Raw genomic sequence first — 23,666 nt, forward strand, 5'->3', positions numbered from 1 at the left:
TGACCCATCAGAGGAAAGACGCGTCGATGCAAGGGGAATCATCGCACAAGGCTTGTAGACTGCGTGAGCCTGGTCGTCTACAGGATGTCCCTCACTTGCGGTGCATGTTGCGTAAGGCAAACAGGTACGTGCTTGAATGAACGCCTACGCGAACATTGCAACAAAGCAAGAAATGGGAGAGAAGGTTTCTTGGCGTTCCATTGTCGCGACTGTGGGTGCAAACAGGAGTTCGGGTGTACCCTCATGGTGACTAGGCATAAGGACGAATTTACAGGTGGGAACACCGGAGTCGTGGCATCGTTCCGCTGGCAGCCCCACCACCGGCGCCTCATGAACTATTGCGGCGCAGGCGCAGTAAAAGCGATTGGCGAAAAGCCCGGTGCGTCGTCTTCTATTGTGAACCGTCTGCCAAGGCTTCACGAGGCGCCGGTGGTGGCGCTCCGCGGAGCGATTCCACGAGCTCCCGTGTGTTACTGAGTATGCTGAGTATGCTGAGCTCCCGTGTGTTACTGAGTGTGCGCGCCATGCGCGCATACTCAGCGATAGTGCGAGAACAGAAACTATCGCTGAGTATTGTTAAGAACGGCCAGCTGAAGTGCAAGTTTTGCCAGCCACTTGCGACAGGGGCGGCAACTTTCCTTGGCGTTACGCTCTAGCCTCGTCGCCGTTGTGACTGAATCAGTTCGACGAAGCAGGCTTTGTTCCGCAACACGACATCGCCAACCGGGTCGGCCGTGAGCGGGGGAGTGTGCCCGCGGGAACGTCTACTGATGCTCCTTCCCACGCGCCGTCCGAGACGCAAGACAAAGGGGCACCCGGCCGCGCTGCGGGGGTCAGCCCCGAGTTCTACGAAGTCTGTGTGACGTCGCTTCAGGACCGTGAACCTGTGTGTGTGTGTGTGTGTGTGTGTGTGCGTGTGTGTGCGTGTAAGCCGTCCCGGGGAGAGGCGGTGTGTTTACAATGACTAGACGAACGTTTCCGTCCCGTTGGAATCAAGGGGGGACCGAGTGTTTATAAACCGCTGTTGTGCGGATGATCGAGACACTCTCTCAAGCAGTCATGTTAGACTGACGTACTTTCTCTCGCAGTCATGGTAGACTGATGAACTGCATGTAAATACTGTAAATAAACCCATATTCCTCGTTCTCGATGAGAAGCAGTCCTTCTCTTCATCAACGTCCTCAGCATGGATAAGTTGGACGACGGCATGGGCCAACTACCTTCGAATTCATGCCGGACTCCAATCTTGACAACGGGTTACAAGCGATCGGATTGAGCCCCCAATCCTGACAGTATGCGCGCATGGCGCGGGAAGATAATCGTGTTAGCAGGCCTTCTGTTGCGTTGTGAGAAAAAGAAATAGCTTTTTTTTTTTAGAAAGCACAGAAATGCGCACATAGACGGTGACGTGGTTTTCGTTTTCTGTAAACCGTAAAAACTGAAGTATAGGTCGAACTTTTTTTCAAGAAAGCGCGGCAAAAAGTCGACCCCTGTCTTAATACCGGTCATTTTTTACCCGTTTATACCGTTCTTTTTCTCTTTCTTCTTTAAGAATTGAAGTTTGGGGGGTCGACCTATATTCCGGTGCGACCTTTATCACTGTTTTTACGATAGTCTTGTTTTCTCAATTTGCTGCTATTTGTTTTTGTTTTTTGTCACATCACGACTTCTATGTGTATACAAATCCGGCCAATAAAGAAATGCATATGGTTACATGGAGGTTAGCGCTTGTCCCCGTGTGTCTCTTTCTTTGTGTATATGTTTCAGTTATTCAGTTACCCTAAAGGCCCGACGGGGGCATTACATAGGGGGGAAATGATAAAAAAACGAAAATACACTGTAACTCATTCTCTCCAAAAAATTCCGTCGTTATACGGAGGATTTCCTTCAATATACGGAGGAATTGCAGGTAAAAATACGGAAAGTGTGTTGTATTTCAAAAATACGGCAAGGTCTCCCTTTTTTAATATATGGAATGTGCCCTCCGTTTTAAGCTTTACGGACATTTCAGTGTAATGATACAGACGCTACACTTTTTTGCACGAAACAGACAGAATTCCGTATTGTTGTTATGTGAACATCCCTGTTTTTGCGAGGAAAACTATACACGCTGTCTGAATGGGCGCTTGTGCTCGCAAAGTTTCAGCTAACAATATTTTATTGAACACGCAAACTGTACGCATAATGAAGATACGTACAAAATGTGAGAGCTAGCCTTCGACCAAAAGCTGCAATAACAGATCGTATAAATATGTATACGCATCCTCTATTCCGGTCGCAGTCTGCCGCGCACAAGGGCCTTCTAACGCTGATCATATGCGCAAATATATGCGTGTTTTTCCAATGTTCTCAAATTAAGCGTTTTGTAGTTATTAATACATCATATATGTTTAAGTGAACGAAGAACCGTGGGCATACGTGCCTATGCAAACAAACTTGCGGCTCTCAGGTGCTGGTGCACTGGGAATGACATTGGTGCTCTACGCCAAAAATTGTGCGCACTATAAATCAGTACCGAAACGCAGGAACTGCTATAATGACTGTAACGGCGTTTACATTTAGCAACAAATAGTATCGAATGGAACTGGCGGCCTGTAGATCCAAGTACAACGGCCGAATGGAATTTTCGAATGCGGGAAGCAATTCACCCAAGAGTGAAAGGGCTTCGCTGAATTATAGTGTGATTGTTCTAACTAATTCCCAGAATATTCCCAAAATATCTCGTCTCTGTCAGTAACTGTCCATTTATTTACACACAACGATTACGCACAATCTTCACTCTTCATGTGGTGTCAGTTCTTGCGGTAAAATATAGTCGAAAACATTTGACGCTTCACCTTGAAACAAGACCGTTGAGCGCGCACGTTCTTGTACGGCAGAATAAAGATCGCGGACATGCGCCAACATGTGTGCGAACTACGGGAAGGTGACTGAAGATGAAGGACCTAGTACCGTGCTAGTACTGTGTGTACTGCCGAAACAAAAACAAAAAAGAGAAAGAGAGAAAGAAAGAACGCCTAGTGCGGAGTTGGCGTAATGATTCAAGCTTCATTTCTTTTTGACCCAGCATGCAACACCATATGTTCCATGTGCTTTATCTATTTATTTACCCGTTAATTACATGCGCCAACCAGCCCAAATTAGCACTATGCTAGAGCTTATCGACCCATCCGAGTGCACTGCTTTACACTGCATTGCAATACTGCGGTTTGCTATCCGCAGAAGCAAACCGTCTGGTTGACCTCCCTGCTTTTCTTTTTGCATTCTCTATCACCCTGTATGTAATGCACTACCTTGTGGGAGAGAAAGCGTTCTCCTCTTTCAGAATTCAATTATTTGTCAAGCAATTATTTTGCTGTTCCAGCAACTAGAGCACAAAATCGAAAACGAAACCGATTCTGTTTTGTTCTCCGTGCTCACAGAGTGCGGCACCAGGGTGCAGCACGTGCTGCGCTTCTGAACCACGGAACAGTAGATAAAGCTGCGCATGTGTAAGTGTACTGGCTTTTATCGTGTCATGTTGTAAAAATTGTTAGTTTACCGTAAATATGCTTTGATTTGTACTGAAGAGTGGAGCAAGGCCCCAAGGAAAAAAGATTGACGCATCGGGAGCGAAGAACAGAAACGATGGATGCTTACGCTGCTCGAGTCTGCATGTTCGAGTTAGCAAAGTTCCGAATTTGTCGCTGTGTAGTGCACGCTTGTGTGCTCGTCATGTGCCGTCATAGCGCGGGGATATTCGTGCTGAATATGTTTCACTTCGTCTACTAAACTCTGCATGCTGCGGCATCGAAGAAATTGTCATGTGTTCGGGTGCACGTATGCGCTTGGACGCCCGATAAGCTTGCTGCTTCTCAACGGATGTTCAACTGTCTACACGCGCGCGTAACTTGCTCATGAGGTAAGCCCATTTAAGTTTTATTTGTATTGCACAACGTAGGTGTTAAAATGATTGTGTTAAGCCGGCGTCGCGAACAGAAATATTGTTTCAGAAGGCCACTAAGCAGCGTCTTAGGCCAAGAATGACGCAGGAATGGGGAAAGGACCACCTATCGTTTCATTTCGATTTCAATTATCGCAATTTTCCGTGTGACACTTCTAACCTCTTACTCACTTGCTGTAAAAGCGTAGAATAAAATTGCGTTCAGTTGTGCACTTGTTTTGACACTTGTACCGGCTTGAGAGCATACCGTATCGGATAGGGCAAAAACTTCTGCTTACTTTCTTGCTCGCATGCACGTTATTGTAGTGAACAAAATAGTCGTACCCCGTCAAGTGGGCAAGTTATGTGCACTTAGGGGGAGTGTACTTCGGGGACCTTGAGTGACACTTTAGGCACCACAGTGCTAAACGGAAACAGTGCACTCGCAAAAAAAAAAAAAAAAAAAGAACGGCGACAGATTAAAACTATGTCTTTTGAAGATGTAGATTAAAATATAAAGAACTTCTAAAAAGCCATTGCTTTAGTTGTATTATAAAGAAAAAAAACAAGTAATCTATATTTATTCAAAAAACAAAAATATTTTTATCATAAGAGTGTTGCAAGTCAAGGCCGGCCAAGATGAATGTCTAGCCAATCCAGAACAAGATGTAGACGTGCGATGAGGCGGGTTTTGATCCTGTTAGCACAAAATGTCAGCGAGTTATGCTCTGATTATCTTGTTAAAAGCTGTTCAACAGCTAGAATTAACTTATGTGTTCTTTTTCTATGCATTACATTTTGTACCGTTGAAACCGCTGGCGGTGAGGCTACGTACTCTACCATCAAAGTGCGTTCCGATCCGCCGTGGTTGCTCAGTGGCTGTGGTGTTAGGCTGCTGAGCACGAGGTCGCGGGATCGAATCCCGGCGACGGCGGCCGCATTTCGATGGGGGCGAAATGCGCAAAACACCCGTGTACTTAGATTTAGGTGCACCCCAGAACCCCAGGTGGTCGAAATTTCCGGAGTCCCCCACTACGGCGTGCCTCATAATCAGAAAGTGGTTTTGGCACGTAAAACCCCATAATTTAAAGTGCGTTCCGTGAACGCACTCCGACCGGTGTGCACTCTTCTGCGAGTACACTCGGCTTGCGACGGTTAGATGTGGGAAAGTGCACTTGAAACCGCGTGCACTCTCCGTAAGCGCACTTGCTCGCTTGACAGGGCTGCTCTGCTCTGTTTCCTTGGTGCAACTGTTTGCGGCGCAGCAAAATGTTTTGCCTCGAATGATGCCTAGGCAGTCAGAAAGTAAGCTGTAAATGTTGTATAAGTTGCAAACAAATTTGGTCGTACAAGAGAAGCGAATGCAATCAACATAAACTGTTTTTTTTACGAATAATTCAGTTGTATTACTAAAGCGGGGAGTAGGTATGCATCGAAATCGGATTGTATTGTTACTTAGCAGGAACAAGGTAACTTATCATTACTAATTATTTTCTTTTGCTGAAAGACTCGTTGCTGTTGCCCTGCTGGAGCTGAGAAGTCTGCTGCCTGTAATGGGTCCATCTCTCTCAAGTTATCGCAGTATTGTTGCTGTCAAAGTAAGTGGATTTTTTTTCTCAGCTTTTTGCTACCTGAATCATGGCCATCTACTTAGCTGTGTAGGTTATCACTGTTAGTTGGTGGACAAGCACCCCTTCATTATTGCAACACATATGGCAGAGTGCAGCTGTGGCAGTATGCGAAGGTGTTATTATATAAGCCAAATTAGGTTCTGAGTTAATATGATAATATATTGATGTCATTCGATTGTAGTCTAGCAGGCAAAAATGCTAAACAAGGAGAAGTAATTTTAATTTGCACTTGGTAAGTTGTGCAAGCAAATCAAGGTGTTACACATGAAATTGGACATTTGTAAATGCTGCAAACCTGAATAGTTTTAGAGTTAAGTGATATACCACTATAATTTCTTCGTAAAGCATGCAGCAAGGTTCAGCATTGTAGGAGGCTGGCATCAACAGAGGTTTATTTACTGTGAAGTTCGAATGAGCTGTTCCTGTTGAAGTGGCTATGTAAAATTTATGCTTTAGTTCTAATCTTGTATGAGGCAGACTTAGAGGGGAAGATATATTTCTTTTTAGACAATGGTAGAAATGCATGGGTAATATTTGTATACATAGACATTACATCGCTATTGTTTAGCCAAGTGGTGCCCCTGTATGCTGAAATTGAGAAGGCTCTGATTGAGTAATGTCATCTTTTGTCGTAACATTAAGGCAATGCCTTTTATATTATGAGAAATTACTTTATTGTGTATGCATATCATCACAGTGTGATATTTGCGCCAAATTTATTTGGCTGTCTGTAAAACCCTGCACACTGGTACATCATGAAAATTTATATGTGAAAGATGTCATGCAGCTTACCAATTTGCATGAATAGAATGCAAGATTTTTTTTTATCAATAGCTTGTGGCCTCAGAATGCACTTCATGTTATATTGTTGTTCGCGACAAGAATGCAGTTTTCTCTCTATCTTTTCTGGCACTGCAAACTGCGGTGAGCTAAACCATTGGGCAGCAATACTGGAATCGCTACCACGTGTAGAGCCGTGTTCAAACACACACGAGCAAACACGGCTTTGCCTTGTTGGACTGTGTCGCGGGCACTTCTGAAGTATTGCCTGTCCAATAACCTTAGTGGCATGGAAGCGCCTCCCATTTCTATGCGTTGCGTTTTGATTCATTGTGGCATCACATTATAATCATAATATATATGTTCTTTTTCTAAGAGTTCCGTAGTCCTCCTCTTGTGTTAGATCTGCAGTTTCATTATTTATGTGCAGATGACCAGTGCTCCAAGTTCCATTTTATCGCGAAGTAAGCTACTAGTACCTAAACAATTCTGTATAGCAGAAAACCAAAGCTGAACTGCCGAACAGTACCAAGCAGCAGCCTCAGTGCAGTGTCAAGTAGACAGATTGCATTGGTCATGCAAAGGCGCACAGTGTACCTCTTTATTAATTGCTGAACAATTAAGCTATGTGAAAACTTTATGTAGCTTCAACCACATGCTATTGGCCATTGCCCCTGCCCTCAGCAAATGTTTAAGATTATTGTGACATTTCTTTTTCTCACTCATCTTTCTTATTGCAGTCAGATTACTGCATGTATAAGTAGGAAACGAATCATATGGGCAATCAAAAGCCAACAATGTGTTAACTTGGAACATTGATTGTGCAGTTTGATGACTCAGAATAAGTAGAAATATGCCATAAACACTTGACAATTAACTTTTACTTGACACAGGGCTATAGCATACAGTAACAATACTGTACAATCATGCAGTGTCACTTAAATATAATTTGTAGTGTAGCTTTGCAGTGTATGCTTATATTATTGCTGGTAACATTTTTCACACGGCAGTTTGATGACTCAGAATAAGTAGAAATATGCCATAAACACTTGACAATTAACTTTTACTTGACACAGCGCTAGAGCATACAGTAACAATACTGTACAGTCATGCAGTGTCACTTAAATATAATTTGTAGTGTAGCTTTGCAGTGTATGCTTCTATTGTTGCTGGTAACATTTTTCACACGCCTAGCAACTAGCCTGTCTAGCCACAGTAGTAAAAATGTGCCAACTGTATTTTTTTTAATGATTTCATAGAATGTCTAGGGAGTTAGCTCAGAGTAATAGAGCCATTGAATCAATGCACAGTGATGTGACTTTCTCTGCACATGTTGTAGGTTTGAAAAAAATAAGGTGTGAGCTGTTGCCAAGGTTCCAACCAGAAAGGAAAGCCAGTATAGAAGGGTCCACGCCGCTGATCTCTACTACAGGGGCTGAATAGCACATCGAGCTCCCTCGACCGAAGCCAACCTTGTCCTCGAAGGTGGTGCTTCACGACTTTGCAGCAGCACTTTCTTTGCACGGGTGTGTGGCGTTTCTTCCGCTAAAATACCTGCCTGGTGTGCCGTAAGCTACCCAAGCAGGCTAGAGCAGTGTTTCGAGAAGGTGTCCAGACTTTTTCCATTACAGCACCCACAGCGTCGCTAACATAAGGGGTGCACTGGTAAATGAGAAAACACTATCGTATACAAGTTCAGATTGTTGTCAAAGCGCTTATCATACATGTAGAGACATCTTCTAAAATCTGGAAAACCACGAAGAAGAATTTTTGCAGCAGCAACATCATCTGATCACTTGCACTAGTTAGTGCACCATACGCCATGCTTCCAGGACAAGCTGCTGCACGACACCACATTTCCACTGGATTCACCTGTGTCCAGAGCAGCGAGCAGCATCCAGAACAACATATTAGAGATCAGTGGTGCACAGTGTTTTGCGTCCCCTTTCTCGACACCAACTGCACACATGGTAAACTGTTTCCAAAGCAGAAAAACAGAGGGCAACGGTTCTGAACACATTGCATTTTAAGGTGGCTGGTACTGGGCAAAGCAAGTACCGTGGCATAGTAGTAGTAGATTTGCGCGAGGGAAGCTAGGAGCGAAAAGTCTGCTGGTTGCTTGCAAATGGCCAACTTATTGGTAGCATTTTGAAGTTCTTTTTTTGTTCTCGTCACTTACTTGTGTAGTGGAGACAGCTTTCACAACTGAAGAAGCCTTGGAAGCATGAAACACTTCACGAAACCAGCTTCAGTATATCATGTGTCTGCATCACATAATTTTTATGGCTTCATGAGTGAGCCCACTGGTTAACACGTAAGAGTGTTCATGATGTTTGCCATGCATTGTCCACTTTATCTGCAGGCCAACCCTATCTTGAGACACAAGCTGGTGTTACCTTTAGAGAAATTGTGGCTGCGAGCTTGCTTTTTGAGAGCCGGCTTTTGAGAGTACAGAATGAGCTAAACACATTGAATGCCAGAACAGATTGTTCAGGATTCAGATAGAGAACCTTCAAAGGCCAATTCGTTTATGGTGTTAATGTACTGCTGAAAGTTTCTTTTTGTTACGTTCATATGGTGCCCAAGCATTGCAGTAACAACTTCTTCATTTGGAGTACGTAGCAAGGGTGTAGTCCACATAAGCTGGTAAGCTTTTTCCTGCATATTCAAAAGGTGGTTTCCTGTTCAGTTGAGATTTTCAAATTTTGCATTGTTTATTACATGTTCTGACCTGTTTTCTTTTTCTACAGCTTCTTAGTTAAACATATAAATAGTGAACACAACTTGACCTTTTTGCTTGATTTTCTAAATTGCGCGCCCTTGCTGCAAAACAATCTAACTTTAAAACTGCTTCCACCTTATTGAAAGAATTACTTGAAGCAGCCATAGCCATCAATAACACGCATAGCATGATTATGAATATTGTAATATTTTCTTCATCTACAGGGTGTCCCAACTATTATGCACGAAGATTTAGAAATATGTGAATGCCATGTAGCTAGACTACCAAGGTAACATTGTTTGCCTTTGCTTGGAAATACTCAGATTATTTATTGCATTCTGCCTAATTACATAGTTGCTCTTCATTAACTTGTCAAATAATTTGATAAAGAGTGTCAATGAGAAAATTGTAGAGCAACATGAAAACCTCCTGATACAGCTTTCTGTTGCTCATTGTGTGCTACATAAAAGTGTTTTTCTAAGAAAGAAGCCCGCGAATACACATAATGTGTCTTGAGTGGCCAGTCGCATGGCAATTTTGTGTCGCAAAGCTATGAATACAACTGAAGTGGTTTCTCTTAAGAAAGACTTAGCTCATAAAATTATACTTTTTTATGCAGCCTGTGGAGACAAGGTTTCTTGGACATGGTCATGGCCCTCAAGAATGATGCCGAGGCCACAGCAGTTAACTGCAGAAGCCAAGGTCACTAGCAGTTCCTCCAGTGACCGTGAAAAGGTCTCCTGTGGCACAAGTCTAATTCGGCGCCACCACCTTTCTCTTGAAACTTTTCTGCCTACTTAGCTAACCAGGTGAGTCAAAGATGGCAAAGGGAAAAAGAATCAACAGCTTCAGACATAGAACTTGCTCAAGCTCAATGCAGTTTAAGTGTGAAATTCTACACTTATCATTTATCAAAAAACGGGAAATAAGTAGATTGTATGGCCTCCATATGAACACCTCTTTCCCGCAGAGAATCATCAGTGAAAAAAGCAGCTTATGAAGGCTTGAATATCGGCCAGGATTAATGCAGAAAGTTGGGCTAGTTGGTGTTGATCCATTTGCTGAGACATAGTTACTAGCGCTAAATATATTAACAGAAAAAACTTTGAACAGGACAGAGCACTAGACTTCAACTAACAGGCTTTATTCAGAAAAAATATGAAAGAAACCACCGTATGGTCAATTAAATGCGCAGGCGGATGCATCAACAAATGTGCCATGTAGGAGAAAACCACATGCGCAAAGAAACCGATAGATGCCCACATAAAGCCATTACAAAGCATTGATGAGATTCTTCTCAAGATACAACTCTATCATGAGTACCAGGGATAGAGCGCCTACACATTCATCAGCAGCTTTTGAAACGCAGTATGCCTCAGTTATTTCCCCAACTGCCTGGCGAACCGTCTGAGCACTTACATGTGAAAACGGGGAGCATTTTCATGTGCATCTACGGCAATGGTCACCCAAGTGGCCAGCGCCTGTGAGAGCCTTTACAGCATTCCTGTGCTCCCCACGCCGCTCATTCAGGCACCTGCCTGTTAATCCAATGTAGAACTTTCCGGAAGGAAGTGGAATTTTGTACACCACCCCACGTTGCAGTCAACAAAGCGGGTGACATAGTCTTTAGTGCATGTACCTTGACTCCCTGTGTTGTTTACCAGCCTGCACATTCTTGCGAGCTTGAGTGGTGCTGAAAAAACAACACGCACGCCACACTTGCCTGCCACCTTTTTTAGGCGATTGGACACCCCGTGTACATATGGCACAGGGCGTTTGTTATTGCACAGAGCAGCTGCTGGGTCAGCTTTTACCTCTTTTAAGAGGCTCTCAGGGACTGACACCAAGGTGCCATCGGGATACCTGGCCCTATGTAAACAGCTCACTTGTTGCTGAACGCCTCAGGAAACCTGGTGCACACAAGATTTTACCAAAGCAGCTTTCAGGCAGTTAGCGGCTATACCTTTTTACTAGCTTGGAGTGGGCCGAACAGTAGTCAAGCAAGGGCTTCTTACTCCTAGGGGAGTAGCTCAAGCAAATAGAACTAACATTTATAGTGATACAGGTATCTAGGAATTGTAGGCGACCATCTACTGGCGACTCATGTGTGAACTTAAGACCTACTCTACACTTTTCAAAAACACCCAGGACGTTTTTAACACCGTAGCCACTCCGCTCAGGCTTCACACCTCAGTGAGAAGCCCCTACTTGACTACTGTTTGGCCCACTCCAAGCTAGTAAAAAAAGAGGTATAGCTGCTAAGTGCCTGAAAGCTGCTCTGGTAAAATCTTGTGTGCACCAGGTTTCCTGCGGCGTTCAGCAACAAGCGAGCTGTTTACATAGGGCCGGGTACCTCAATGACGCCTTGGTGTCAGTCACTGAAAGCCTCATAAAAGAGGTAAAAGCTGACCCGACAGCTGCAAGGTGCAATAGCGCACGCCGTAGGGGGCACCCTGTGCCTGTGCCATATGTACACGAGGTGTCCCACCGCCTTAAAAAGGTGGCAGGCAAGTGTGTGGCGTGGGTGTTGTTTTTTCAGCACCACTCAAGCTCGCAAGAATGTGCAGGCTGGTAAACAACAAGGAGTCAAGGTACATGCACTAAAGACCGTGTCACCCGCTTTGTTGGCTGCAATGTGGGGGTGGTGTACAAAATTCCACTTCCCTCTGGAAAGTTCTATATTGGACTAACAGGCAGGTGCCTGAATGAGTGGCTTGGGGAGCACAGGAATGCTGTAAATGCTCTCGCAGGCGCTGGCCACTTGGCTGACCAGTGCTGTAGATGCACATGAAAATGCTCCCCATGTTTTCACAACACATAAGTGCTCAGACGGTTCACCAGGTAGTTAGATACGGAAATATTTGAGGCATATCAAATTTCAAAAGCTGCTGATGAATGTCCCAGATAGCCAGATACATCCATTAGATAACCAGATCTATCCAGAAAACATTGCATGAATGTACTATGGATCATCGCAAATGCATCCGGAACATGTAAGTACTACATTGTGAGGATGTCAGCACTGGATATATGTAACATCTAATAGACGTCCACATCCTGTAGATGTATATATTACATCTAATAGATATCCACAACATCCAATATATATTTACTACATCTAAATGATAACCATATTAACCACACTTAGCTCCATAGGACATCCATTGTACTATTTTTGGTTGCTTCTTTTATTCGTCATGTATGCATGCACTGGGCCTCTTCAATTTTTTTTGTCCCAGACTGCTTGAGACGCTATTACAGCCAGCGATTATTGGTGTACGCAGCTTCTCGGACAGTCCTGGACTCTTTGGGACAACAAATCAAAGTGCCACTATTACTAAGCGAAGGGAAACTCAAGTTGTCACCACCAGCCTTTTTATTGTGAAACCTCTTATTGGTATCAACCATTTGACAAGTACATAATTTACACAATATTTGCAATGAAATACAATGGCAGACTGCAGATGTCTAATGAAAATAAAGTGAACAGTAAAAATACAACATAATGCCATCTCTCGGTTCCTTAAAAGCACGACGAGTACTTAACACACGAACCAATACAAAAATGTCACTTTTGCACAACAGCTAAGCATAAACGTACTAAAGGATAAATAAAATAGGACAGTAAAAGCAATGCTTGAAAAGGAACACTTTCTCATAAAAAAATTATTTCTTAGGCGAGCAACTGCAGTGTTAGCTGCATTCTCTCCAGTAAAATATACCACAGAGGGCAACATTATTCTCATGAACAAAAACAAAAGCAGAATTCACATATGGAAACATCAAATCACTATTTGACTAGATTTGTAATTAGCAAAAGAAACAGAAACAACGTAGTGAAACATGAAGGAGAGCAACAGCTGAAGGCCCAAAACAGCAATGTATCCTATAGGAAAAGCAATCTGAAAACCATCAGTATGTTAGCACAATGATAAATTATGGGGAAAACACGGGGAATGCGGGATATGGAAACTCAAGACAATGAGCAAAACAAGAACAAGGTGAAAGCAGGAGCCAACGTTTCGGCAAGTGGACTTGTCTGATAAATTATGTAAGGAGGCAATGCCCTGCAGCAAAACGGGGCCACGTTAGCTTCTCCATAAAGGAGAAATATTTAGAACACAGCTGCTGCACAAAAAAAAATTGTTTTAACATACAGTTCTCATTTAGAAATGAAGACTGTTATAACGAGGAAGTATCTGAATTTTTACCTCATTTTTCTCGAATAAGTAAGCATGCAGTCCAAGTACAGCCATGGTATGCTCTATAAATTATTTGAGAAAAATAACTATATCATATTTCAAAGCAAGTGAGACTACAGCCAATTCGTGTGTGGATTCATGGATCACAAGGAATGTCAATGTAATTGCAGTTAGTGGCTACCTGGTACCACAGCACAGTTGGCACGCAGTGGCACCAGGCCATACTATGCTGCCAAGAGTGCTGAGCCACTTGTAGCAGTATCAAATCAGCCCTTTTAACCCATCTCAAGGCTTTCAATACACTCAGCCTGACACCAGGTAACAGGATTCTACATTTGTCATATTTTTGAAAACATACAGCACTACTTATAATGCACTCAGGTGCCACGAAAGGCCAAAGCATTGATTCAGTTGATGCTGGAGATAAGCTGCTACATCTGCATCTCCGTAGTGTTGTCTCGGTGTTCATACACCGGCCTCAACATAGCAACAGTGGTTAATTGCACTGGCCCCTGCAGCAGTACTACCAAGGAAACATGTTGCAGTGAGTGCTAATCTTAAGGTGGCCACTTCAAAGGGAACATTATTTTTGTACTCTGAAGATAGGTTTAGCCTTGTAGTTACCATGATTAGAAGTTAGACCACTACCAGTTTTAAAAGAGAAAGAAAATTTGTCAGCACTCCTAAAGGCACATGCTACGATGCTATGCGGGGCTGGAGGGCGAATTTCACTTGCAAGACCACACTCTTGCTGGCTAGCTTGAACATCCTAAGCATGAAAAACCACAGAATCTTTACAACTATGCAAACACATCGCTCATTACTTACCCTGCAATCAGATATTCACCATTACTTGAAGCCCATGCTTGACTTTCTCACTATAACGACGTGGGAAAGTGTCCAAGACACTCATTGCCTTTCCTTGAGTGCGTTTGCATCAGGCTTTATCTTTACCAAATCAAGCATGGGCTTTCAGTTAAAGGGAAGCTGAAGAGTCTGTCAAATTCAATAAGACGCTCATATACGGATGCGGGAACCTTATAAACCATGTAGGTAAAATTTTTTTTTTTTTCAATTAGGAGCGATGTAATCGCCGGTTAAAATTGCGCTGTAGCTCCGCCCCCCGTCGAATGCCGCGTGCTGCTAGTGACGCTGACGATGCGAGCGGAGACCGGAAACCGCGGTGTTGTGACGTCAACACTAGTGTTCTGTTCCTTCGCAGCCTCCGTGACCGTGCCTGACCGTGCTTGTTTCTGCGTGCGTGCCATCGTAATCTGCTTCGATCGACCCTGCATTCCTTTGTTGGTGCGTCTGCATGTATGTAGAGTGGTAGTCAACGTGTGCAGCATCAACTGAAGTGGTGGGCCGATCATGCCGGCTATCTGTGCAGCCTACGGTTGCACGAACACCAGCGGCCGCGACAATGTTGTCTTCCATTACTTCCCACAAGACAAGAAGCTTTTAACGAAGTGGGAGGCTGCTGTGAAGCGAAAGAATTTCAAGCCCTCAAGAACAACAGTGCTGTGCTCCAACCACTTCCGTGACGACGATTATCAACAGAATTTATCATTAAAACGTGCGTTGGGTTTGCCAGTCAAGTCGGCTCGTCTAAGGCCCGGCGCAGTGCCGTCAGTGTTCGCGTACACAAGGAGCTCGTCACCGCTGTCAAGGCCAGCTTTTGCGAAAAGAAGGAAGCTTGAGGTAAGAACCTGACTGCCCGAACCATTGTTCAGTGTAGTTTAATACGTGTAAGCTAGTGATTGCTACAATGCTTTCTTCAGATAAATGGATTTTGAGCTGGTGTACCGGTTTTTGGTAACAGTGAGGCGTTACGCCTAAATTAAACGGCACTTGTATGAACCATTTTTTATGGAAGACATACAAAGTAGCTTAAGACACTTAAAATAACCGTTTTTCACCTTTCCTAAATTCAGTGATTAGGCTAAAATCCCAGTGTAGAAATGTACAGCTGTAGCTTCTCCTTTATCATGGAAGCAGATCTGAAGCATCTGGTTAAAGAGTATCACTGAATGAAATTTGTCCTTGCAAGCAGTAAAGCACAGGGAAGCTTTTTATAATGTGCAAAGATATTGACTGATCAAGAACACATGAAAGTTCATGCCTTGTGCCTATAAATGATACAAGCATGTAATACTGCACGCTATACACAGGAGCTATGTAAATGTACAGAGGTGCAACAAAGCGTGCAAAAGATCACTTAGCTCTACATACAGCCCTTACTACAAAATACCTCCACCGGCAGACAGAACAAAAGCAATGTATGACCGGTGACTACCTCACAACATCGAGCACCACTATTGAAAACGTGCCAGAACCATTGAAACCATTGTGTCGTTGTGCACAAAACCTGCAGACCGCAAAAAGAACAGTGCAAGAAAGACGGAGACGAGTGTGAGAAGCTGAACTGAAACCCGGGGAGACAGACAAGAACATCGCTTGTCTATCGCCGTTTGTTTCGGGTTGCAGTCCAGCTGTTGCAAACTTGTCCTTAGCCTTGCACCAATTGGCTCAGTATACTATTCCGACAAGAAATATCACCGACATTCCTTGAAGGGTACTACCGAAACTGTTGTGCATTTGCGTTGTGCACCAGCTCTTCGGCCCAGGCTAAGCGCTCTACCGGCATAAAATACAAGAAAGCAAAAACTAACTTCCGACATACCTTGAAAAACATGTGCCTACTGACGACCGGACACCACTGCAGACATGACGAGAATTAGAAATGAAGTGTCACAGCACCGCAACTAAGAGTGATTTATTGTGAGAACGGAAAAGCTGGCGGTATCTTGCTATCTTCTGCAGCCCTTCAGGGAGCACCAGCAGAGCACGGCTCAGCGCCAGCACCGACACTCTACCGAAACACAACAAGCTGGCACATGCCCGTATACGCTTGCTTGATGGTTGCACTTATCGTGACGTATGACAGGCACGCGACTATGAGAATAATTGATAATTGGAGAATGCTATGTAAAATCTCATTAAAGCATTTCACTTTTGTAACGTCTTTAAACATCATTCTGCATTTAGTGCGACATGGCGTGCTTCTGGCTCCTTGCATTAGACACACATGGCCTCCGCGACTGAGTGTCAAGTTCGGAGGCCGCGTAATAACTTGCGCACGTGAGGGTTGTCGCCGTTTTAAAACGTTTGGTGGTGCTTAATAAAAGTAAAGTCCCTTCATATAATTTCTATGCGCTTTTTCTGCTATATATCAGTTAATTGCTGAATGTACTGTACCTTGGTTTTCAGTTACTTTTCCAAAGTTGGAAACAAAGAAGTCTGCAAAAGATCAAAATCTGCAACACGAAAGCTTTGGGCGCATGTACATTCTTCTTTTGCTTTACTCGCTGTTTGCATATTTTGTTCTACTGAAAAAATATACATTTCATGCGCAATTATTGATTTTATGAAGTATAACTGATCGATCAATGTCCAGCAAGAGAATGGGATGTCATATGGACATCCATTACATGTGAACTGATAAGGCGCGATATAATCACACCAACTACAGGCACCAACCGCATAGCATCGTCCGCGTCAAAATCATAGAAGGGCGTATACAATGCGAAAGTTTTGGAGGGCCTACAATGTACGCTTAAACTGCAAACTTTATGGAGGTGCAATGTATGTCTGAAGTACTGTTTTTAGAGACGTTCTATGGACATCCAATATTTTGTTCGCTGTACGTCTGATGAATGAACTAAATGGGTGTTCAGTGGAAATCCAAAACTTTGATGCCTTTGTACGTTTCTCAGATTTATGTGCATTTAAAGGATGTCCATAGAACACCCCCATCTTATGCTGATGTTTGGATCAGTCCGGCACATCTGTTGGATGTTTGTGGCTATCTTGGGTGTAAGTGCTCCGTCCCTGGCACTCGCTGATAAAGAGTTGTATCTTGAGAAGAACCTGATCAATGCTTTGTAATGGCTTGATGTGGGCACCTATCGGGTTCATTGCGCATGTGGTTTTCTCCTATGTGGCACATTCATTGACGCATCCGTCTGCGCATTTAATTGAGCATACAGTGGTTTCTTGCATGGTTTTTCTGAATAAGGCCTGCCAGTTGAAGTCTAAGTGCTCTGTCCTGTCTCAACTTTTTTCTGTTCATCTTTTTAACGCTAGTAACTATGTCTCGGGAAATCGGCCAGTATGACTTTGCGTAGATAGGATAATGATTATGAACATTTTTGGTGAAGGTAGTGGTAGTAGACTGAATAATCGAAGAGTTTAGATATAGATTAGAAGACATTTCATTCCACTGCTAGAATTTTTAATCATCCCAATAATTCTTGTCTTTGATAGTGTGTGCGTGTCGAGTGACTGCTTCCTGATTCAGTGCTTCTTGATGCTTGCTTCTTGCTGACATCATTCTTATGCTGCATAATTCACCTGTTTAATTTCCCTGTTTCTCCAGTACAAACAAATCTACATTCATAAGAAACCTTGTAGATGTTTGCGGAAACTTGCTGATGGAGATCAGAGAGCAGCATGCACCCCAAGGTTAGATATGCATTCAAGAGCCTGGTATCTTGCAAATGTTAAAGATATACCCCTGCTAAGCAAGTTCTTGGCATACTCCTCAATGTTATTTGTGAATACGGATTGGCTAAATTGGGAAAACGGTCAATCTAAAACATGTCAAGCAACATAGCTGACAATTCACACACATTCCAACTGAAATAAAAGATATAGCATCAAATGCAAGAATCATTGGCATAATTCCATTCTTTTAGCGGAATAAAATCTGTCTTCAGATCTAAATATGGAAACCTTTATAATTCAGACTACTAAATACCTCATGAGGGTTACAATGTGAAATATACATTTATTTGTTCCTCATTTTTTTACTGTAAGACCCAATGATGCTTAAACAGCAGGGAAAGCACTGGGATCACAGTACCTAATATTTTATAGTGCTCCAGAAATCAGTTTCTCTGCCGACCGCAGCATCCCACACTAACAGTTTTTGACAGAAAATGCGAGACAGAAGGCACATAACGCTTAGGGTGGTGCTATTCGCTTTGATTGTTTAGGAATGAAGATCATAGTCTACATGTTATGGCCCTAGGTGTCATTGCCTATAAACAACAAAAAGAGGCGTTTTGCATTTCGCATAGCTGCATAGAGGTTTTTGGTGTGTGCCGTTTAATTTAGAAACCTTCACAGCTGATACTAAATGCACTCTCCACAGCGTTAGGCTATACAGGCACACTATTTCACACAGAACACACTATTCACCTCGTCATGGTCCAGGTGGCGATTCAGGTTCTTCAAAGGTGTTTCATTGAACGGGACGGCACATAGTGCTTTACTTATTTGCAGAATATTGCATTTCAGTTGTGTCATATGAGATAAATTCATTCGAGCTTTAACTTGCCCTAAATGTATTACATATGTGTAACGGTAAACTGGCAGCAGCTTGCAGTAACTACGGCTTGTGGAAGTACAATTGCAACTGCCATATTATGTGTAACTGCTAGTTCACAGGCATCTGCAACAATGATGGTTAGGGTGCACTAGTTTCTTCTACTCTGGAGTATGCATCCTCCACGAGAAAATAGTTTTTTCCTCCTCCTCCTTCTCTACCAGATTGGTATTTGTAGATTATACTCTTGTGTAAACTTCATAAGCATTTCTCCTTGTCTGGGCCACAGATCATTGTTGCTGCGACTGTAAAACCAGGGTGCCTGTTCACAGCACCCATAGGGAACAGTCTGTGAATATTTAACAAACAGTAAACATAATTGATAATGAATAATTTTTAGTAATTTTCAATAAATTTAACACTCTTCGCCTTCCACTGTGGTGTTTTTCAACCTCTAAGGTTGGCATGTCTGCGCAAGGCTGCAGGATGTCATTTTGCATGAAAGACTGCGTTTGTGCGCATAACATCTCATTGGCATCGTTCTGCTGTACAGAATGTCATGAGCTTTCCTATGCATCAGTCACCATCTCACAAACTGGCTGCTCCTTTGTTAGTTATTAATGTGAAGCACATTTGATGTTATAACGAAAAGAATTGTGGCCTCTGATCTCCTAATTCTCCTCACTTGATGCGTGGTTTTATAATAGCATGATCGGCACCATGAGAGTCAATATGGTGTATAATTATTGTGTGCATGGTGGGGGGTACAATAATTATAGCAACTTTTCTGGATGACTTGAATCAGTATTGTGGAATGCTGTTTTTTTCTTTCACTCATTGTTACCAAACTTCACTTTGGTTTTGGCAGCAAGCATAATGTAGTTTGCTAGCGCTCCTGCCAACATATACGAGGTGTGACACAAAAAAAAAACGAGACTGGTTCAGTAACTTATTGTACTTACTGAATCAATTCTCTGTGACATTATGACCTTCAAAGTAGTCCCCTTCAGCATTCACACACTTCTGCATTTGGTGCTGCCATAGTTGATAACAGTTCTGGAACGAGGTTTTTGGAAGGCCCTTCAGGAGATTCTTCGTTTTTGCCTGAACCTCTTCAACTGAGGTAAAATGGATTCCCTTTAAGCAAGATTTAACTTCAGGAAATAAAAAAAAAAGTCGCATGGAGCCAAATCAGGTGAATAAGGAGGATGCCCCATCACAGTAATGTTTTTGCTGGTCAGAAAGTGCTTGACAGATAGGGCCGTGTGAACGGGTGCATTGTCCTGGTGCAACAGCCATCCATCACTCCACAACTGTGACCTCTTCCTAATTTTTTCACGGTCTTTTTAGTACTTCAATGTAGTAGTGTTGATTAACAGTCTGACCTCTGGGAACCCACTCAATCATTAGAATTCCATTAATGTCAAAGAAGACAATTAACATTGCCTTGAATTTTGATTTTGACATGCGTGATTTTTTGGGTCTTGGGGATCCTGGAGACTTCCACTGCATTGACTGGTGCTTACTTTCTGGGTCATAGGTAAAAACCCATGTCTCATCACATGTTACAACAGATTCCAACAAATTTGGCTCGTTTGCAATGCGTTCTAACATGTCCACACACAGGTCTTTACGGCACTGTTTTTGGTCATTGGACAGAACTTTTGGAACAACCTTCGCACTAATCTTGCTCATTCTAATTCGACCGTTAAAATGCGCCGAACAGCTTCCCTATCCAAGTTCACTAACTGCGCCACTGCACGAACACTTAATCTTCGGTCACCACGGATCACCTCACGAACTTTGGCAATGTTTTGGTCTGTAATCGCTGACCTTGGGCGCCCAGCACATTCATCGTCTTCCACACTGTCCCTTCCCCCTGAAAACCGCTTATGCCATTCAAACACACGGGCACGAGACAAAGTTTCATCTCCATAAGCCTCGGTTAACATTTGAAATGTTTCAGTGGCTGATTTCTTAAGTTTCACAAGAAACTTGATGTTGATTCGCTGTTCGGTTTTTCCATCAGACATTTTTCCGGCAGAAGGCAGTTGCACGTGTTCACTCAATGACGCAGCACTTCCAACTGGCGTGACTGGTTCCATCGAAACTGGGCGCATAAAAAGAGGAGGTGTGTGGGATGACGTAAGCAAAACAGTTGTTGCCAACTCCAATCTGTTTTCAAGCTACACACTTAGTCTCGTTTCTTTTGTGTCACACCTCGTATAATGCGTAGGCATCTGTGCTGAAAAATAAAAAGACCAGCTAATGGTTTGCCAGGAGCTAAGGTCCATTTAGACCTTTAAAATTTGAGCTTATACATGTGGATATTACTGCTGAATGAATGCCCGCCTAGCAGAACTGCCCATAACATTTTCTTCCATTATAATGACACTGAAGCTCAGAACAGCATTGAACTTAGACTTGCTTAAAAAATGGCCCATTTCCTTGTTCAAGTAAGACAAAGGTTCCACAGGAAGACAGAAAGTTGAAGCCATCAACAGCGTCATGAATATAAACAGCACTCAACGTTTCGCAATTTACGCCTGGTTGTCATATTGCCCATCCCATTTTTTTTCGCAGGCTTTTCTTTACTGTTTTATAGTCATGTCCAGTTTAATTTTGATGTCCCTATTTTTAATCTTTGGTGAATATATTTTTTCTTCACATGTTGAATACACAAAATGTGTATTCATCATGTGCCTTCATTTGCCATTTCCACTGATCTTAACCAGGTGCATCTTGATACAAAATTTGTTTTCCTTAATTCTTCGTTGCCTTTTTTCAAATGTGCTTACAGTTTATCTTAATTCCTATTTTGACTTCCGGGAATACTAGGTCTGCTGGATTAATAGTTGCTTACATGTGTACATCATTGTCTGTTTTGATCACCCCTACTCTTTGCAAGAACTGACAGCAGTGCTCCACCCGCTCCATCTTGATCACCACTGCTAAAGCATGCCCTTCCTCCCTTTATATTAACATTTCGGCTTCTCTTGACCTAGTATATGCACCAGCTTCTCCTCCCCCAATGATGGTAGGGGCCAGTGAGCTATGCACAAAAAAAAAACGCTGCCAAGGAAAGCAGATGCTACCCTGATGACAAGCACCTTTGTTTTAATGTCGGCTACAGCAACATCCCTTATTCCAACAATGTTGGTCTACATACATGTTTTTCTAGCACAGAAGTTACTGCTTTGTTGTGTTCTGTGATTATCTTTTTTTTCCTGCTTTCCTTGGGATGGAAATTCACAAATACTATTTGTTTCTCCTAACAGCAGCAAGTCTATCCTTGCAAGGCGTTTGGGGTCAAGAACGACTTTCACCAGGAAAGAGTGCAAGACGAGTGATTGAAGAAAATAAAGTTGCTTCATTGATCATTCATAAAGTGCAAAGTGTTTTATCTTTTCAGCTATGTCAGTGTGTTGGCAAGACTATTTTCTCAATAGTGACCTGCTGCTTCGGCTATGGGCTGCCTTCATGACATTTGCATTAAAGGATAGGTACTATCGTGGACAAAAGTACCCTGGAGGTGCGAGTGTAGACTAAATTGCATCTCTGCATTCAAGACTGCTGGAAGCAGTGGGTCACGTATGCACATTCCAAACGCGGATGTTAGTGTGGCTGATCCCAGCAGATGTCGCACCAATAAAGTTTGATCGATGCTCGTGTGTCCTGGGCAGTTTTGACCCCGGTAGTACATTCTGCAAACAATGAATATGCTCTGTAAGACGAAATATGGGAAGCACCTGTACTTTAACGGCTATAGTACAGATTTAGCATACAGAGTCTTTTGTGTTCTGAATATGGGAAGCACCTGTACTTTAACAGTTATAGTACAGGTGCAGTACATTGGTGTGTTCCTTGTTCTGAATACGAGAAGCACCTGTACTTAAACGGTTGTAGTACCTATTCAGCATACAGTCATCCATTTTGTAGATACGAAAGCACTCATATTTTGTATTAAGGTCTCATTTCTACGGCTGTCCGTTCTATGGAAATGACCGTTCTTTATTTACGGAAAAGCATTCGGTCGCACATTACCAGCAGATTTGCCGTAAAATCAGGAAATTTTTTTTACAGTTGATAACTACTTGATGGCAAAAACAAAAAAAAAGAGAAAGCGCGATACAAGACTGAATCTAGTACATACTACAGCTAACAATGCTCTTAGCAAATGCACAATGGTGCAAATGTCGCAATATACATTCCTATACCCACAAGGGGGGGGGGAGTGTTAGCAGAGTGTCATCATCATCATCAGCCTAGTTACGCCCACTGCAGGGCAAAGGCCTCTCCCATACTTCTCCAACTACCCCGGTCATGTACTAATTGTGGCCATGTTGTCCCTGCAAACGTCTTAATGTCATCCGCCCACCTAACTTTCTGCCGCCCCCTGCTACGCATCCCTTCCCTTGGAATCCAGTCCGTAACCCTTAGTGACCATCGGTTATCTTCCCTCCTCATTACATGTCCGGCCCATGCCCATTTCTTTTTCTTGGTTTCCACCAAGATGTCGTTTACCCGCGTTTGTTGCCTCACCCAATCTGCTCTTATCCCTTAACGTTACACCCATCATTCTTCTTTCCATAGCTCGTTGCGTCGTCCTCAATTTCAGCAGAACCCTTTTCGTAAGCCTCCAGGTTTCTGCCCCATATGTGAGTACTGGTAACACACAACTGTTATACACTTTCCTTTTGAGGGATAGTGGCAACCTGCTGTTCATGATTTGAGAATGCCTGCCAAACGCACCCCAGCCCATTCTTATTCTTCTGGTTATTTCAGTCTCATGATCCGGATCCGTGGTCACTACCTGCCCTAAGTAGATGTATTCCCTTACCACTTCCAGTGCTTCGCTACCTATCGTAAACTGCTGTTCTCTTCCGAGACTGTTGAACAATACTTTAGTTTTCTGCAGATTAATTTTCAGACCCACCCTTCCTTCTGCTTTGCCTCTCCAGGTCAGTGAGCATGCATTGCAATTGGTCTCCTGAGTTACTAAGCAAGGCAATATCATCAG

At 43.0% G+C, this 23,666-nt stretch overlaps 1 long non-coding RNA gene across 3 annotated transcripts; it reads left to right on the forward strand.

The window, feature by feature from the left end:
* The first annotated feature begins 3,459 nt into the window (after positions 1 to 3,459).
* Positions 3,460 to 22,023, forward strand: LOC142576145 (uncharacterized). Of its 3 annotated transcripts, none has more exons than XR_012826795.1 (6): positions 3,460 to 3,901; positions 5,430 to 5,520; positions 7,673 to 7,859; positions 9,675 to 9,864; positions 14,480 to 14,958; positions 21,925 to 22,023. It is a non-coding gene; the product is annotated as an uncharacterized LOC142576145 (long non-coding RNA). The 3 variants fall into 3 exon arrangements; XR_012826797.1 differs by having other exon boundaries at positions 21,928 to 22,023; XR_012826796.1 differs by having other exon boundaries at positions 7,766 to 7,859.
* Positions 22,024 to 23,666: the final 1,643 nt, after the last annotated feature.

This window comes from Dermacentor variabilis, chromosome 3, assembly GCF_050947875.1.
Source record: "Dermacentor variabilis isolate Ectoservices chromosome 3, ASM5094787v1, whole genome shotgun sequence".
Classification (NCBI taxonomy): Eukaryota; Metazoa; Arthropoda; class Arachnida; order Ixodida; family Ixodidae; genus Dermacentor; species Dermacentor variabilis.